The sequence below is a fragment of the Physcomitrium patens genome, chromosome 19, assembly GCF_059467195.1.
Source record: "Physcomitrium patens ecotype Gransden chromosome 19, ASM5946719v1, whole genome shotgun sequence".
NCBI classification, from domain to species: Eukaryota; Viridiplantae; Streptophyta; class Bryopsida; order Funariales; family Funariaceae; genus Physcomitrium; species Physcomitrium patens.
In genome coordinates, this window is record NC_143428.1 from 2,143,736 (window position 1) to 2,147,122 (window position 3,387).

General features: G+C 40.2%; 1 long non-coding RNA gene across 1 annotated transcript; it reads left to right on the top strand.

Moving 5' to 3' along the window:
- The first annotated feature begins 417 nt into the window (after positions 1-417).
- Positions 418-2,646, top strand: LOC149987339 (uncharacterized). Its single transcript, XR_016498689.1, has 2 exons — positions 418-1,439; positions 1,724-2,646. It is a non-coding gene; the product is annotated as an uncharacterized LOC149987339 (long non-coding RNA).
- The last annotated feature ends 741 nt before the right edge of the window (positions 2,647-3,387 follow it).

Below are 3,387 nucleotides of genomic sequence, written 5' to 3' on the forward strand. Positions count from 1 at the left end.
CCCCTTGCAACGAGGCGTGCTTTGTAACATACCAAACATTGTCAATGAATTTATTTGGGTCGTGTGTAGAGATGGAGGCACGGCCCGAACCGTGTACACGATGGTGCCGTCCTCCGGCGGATCTCACTGTGCGACTGAGTGGCTCCGGTGCTAGGGAATCTAGATGATGAGAAGAGCTTGTAACGTGAGAAGTTGCACCAGAGTCTAAGCCACCAGCTTGGATCATGCGCGGAAGTGTGGACTGAGATGGCTTAACTGAAAATATCAGAACTTTTTAAGGAAGATAGTGAATCAACGTCAAGCACGGAGTCAGAATTGTCCGTTTCAAAGTTTGTGTGGATACTGTGTGCTTGGTTGGATGATGCTCGTGACCTGAGGTCCTGAAGGCGGACAGTAAGCCGCTTGATTCTTTCTTCAGTCTTGTAGATCGGGCACTCCCAAGTCCAATGGTTGGGTGCTCCACAATGTCGTCAGTGGTCTCCAGATCGATGTCAATCAAAATCTGCTTTCCGTGAATGTCGTCGCCATGGGCAGTTTGGGTTGCGATCTAGGCCCTGTGGAGCTGATGGAGATGTAGATCGCGGTTGAGGTGTTCGATAGAGTGGTAGTGGCCGTCGGTGATGTTTGTGAGAGGAGGTTTTGCAGACCGTGAGGGCAATTTCAGCCTGTCGATTTGTGTTTTCGATACGATGGTGGGACTCTTCTCCGAGTAAGAAGCGTTCGAGTTCTCGTAGAGTAAATGGCTTTTGCTGGGTCATGAGGGATTAAACATAACTTGCATACTGATGTGGTAGCGCATTGAGTGCAAGAGTGGTCATGCAGCTTGTCTAGGCGACCTCCGCTTGCGTGAGTTTATCCACTAGATCTTTGATAGTTTAGAGGAACTCCTTCATGCTACCATTGGGTGATAGCTGAGTGTTAAACAGTCGATTGAGCAAGTTGTTCTTACGGGATTGATTGGTGGAGACCATCATGGTTTTAAGTACCTTCCAGAGGGAGTGAGGATCCTTTTCCGTCTTGATTTCGGTGAAGAGGTTGACGTGGGCGAAAAATGTAAGAATCACAAGGGTTTTCTGCCAGTTGTTCTTGGCTTTTGAGGATTGTCGTTCGATAGAGAGAGGTGCTTCCTCGACATAGTGCCATAAGCCTTCCCTCCTTAGTACCTGTTCTACAATGAAACTCCAGATACTGTAATTCTCTTCTCTTATGAGCCTACATTCGGCATGGATTAGGTTGGCATTGTTGGCCATGGTACGAGAATTCGAGGAGTGAGGGAAGGTGGTTAACTGAGATGGTTCTCCAGCGGTTGACTCAAGTTGCAAGGGGATCGGAGTGGTAGTGGGCGAGGTTGGCTTTGAAATCTTCAAGTCTGAGCTCATACCAAGGCTTGTGCGAGATGGAAATCCAGAGGAGATTGCTCTGATGCCATGTTGAAAATGGTATTCGATTACAGCACCAGTAACTCACGGTGATCATGAGTAGTAGCTCTTACAGATAATACGAGATATTGGAAAGTCTCGATGTTACACTAGTGGTCACACTATATTTATCTTAACCTAATGGCACATCAGTCCTAGTCGATCTATATCGGTGGCAGGTTAATTCTAATACCAGTGCCTTTGATAAATGTCATTGGGATATCTTTTGTCTTCTACTATGGGCATTTTTAGCTCTTCTACCTCTAGTACAACTGAAGTTTAAAGAGTATGATCGTTGCATACAGATGTTGCAATACATGGAGAAGTGCTTACTTTATGGTCATCCAGATATGCTTGCTCTTCATCAATCTCTCAAAGTATGTCAAGGCGGAGATACGAATGGGCAAAAGTTCTCGCTTATTGATTGGCGCTATAACACAATCCGGACAGTATCATTGGAAATGAGAAACAAATGGTTTGCTATTTAGGGGATTCAAGCACTCCCAGGAGCTATGCCTACAAAAGCCTTCCTCTCATCTTGTCTTAGTTGCCAACATTATGTTTACGGGAATCTCAGCTAGGGCATACAGTGAGAATTAAAGAAGTGGGATCACATGGGCTGAGGCCATCTACCTGATGGAAAAGTTGCAGTAATGAAAATTCAGGATGCTTTGCTGCAGGGAGACAAGGTTAGTGAAGAAGCGCTTTGGAAGGAGACGATGAAACGTGGTAGACCTAAGTTTAAGAGTATGGACGAGACAATTGAATTCATCTTTTGGAAAAATATCCGACATCAACAATGTGCTTAGGACCATTTGGCGTTGGTAGCTGCTGAAATGAGGAAACTTCTTGGGAAAGCAAGCTTGAAGGAAAACGAGGAACGAAACTTTCTTTATGAAAAGAAGAAGCTCATTGAAAACCACGACTACCCAGTGCACAAGCCTTTACAATGGTTATGTCCAAGTTATGGTAAGCGACAGTGGGCAATCTAGGGTCAACAGAGGAGGTCAAGCGCATCAACTCTTGGACCATTTTCTCTGTGCTTCGTTGTATCGGTTTCTAGTAAAACTTGCTGAAAAATTCTCAACAAGTTTTACGAGCAACCGATACAACGAAGCAACCGACTGTATTGTAGGACTGTATTGTAGGACTTGAAATTTGTTAACTTGTTGATATAATAAGTGTTATTGTGAATTTTTTTACTTTTCACAATGCTATTTGTTTTAAATCCTTTTCTATTAGGATTGAATAATTTATAACTATTTAAAAAAAAAAATCGTTTAGATCATATCTATAAGTACTATTTTTGTACATAAAAAAATATTATATTATTTTAAAATAATCAATCTTCAAAGTTCTTAAAGACGATAAATCTTTCATTGGTTATTAATGCATTACAACGAAAGCAATCTTTAAGAGCCAATATGGAACATATATATGACACATCCATAATACAATCTTCTACATAATAAGGTCAATTTATTTTGCAAATTGAAAGTTTAAAGAAATAACACAAAAACTTAGATAAATTTATAATAATTAAGTGCTTTTGATGTTTTGAAGCAACTCCAATTACAATCTAGTAATAATAGATAAACAAGACTAGCAAAAATGTAAGTAGAATCACTTCTCATTATGGCCAATGGTTGATTGGACAAAGGATTCTATCAAGATGATTGGTATTATTGACCAAAATATTTCTTTGCAATACTATATGACAATTTTGGCATCAAAGAGTTGTTTGCTAAAGAAAAAATTGGGCTAGACAAAAATAGACACTTAATCCTCAATGAAATGGATAAGCCAAAGGTCTTAATTATAATATTTTAATAAATTTAATATCGATATTTTGCCCAATTTTAAGTAGAATTGTCTAAGATCTACTTAAACAAATGGTCATAGTATGAAGTAGCCTTTAGAATAGTTGATAAGTTTATAAGACATTAAGCTAGTAGGCAATAGAATACAA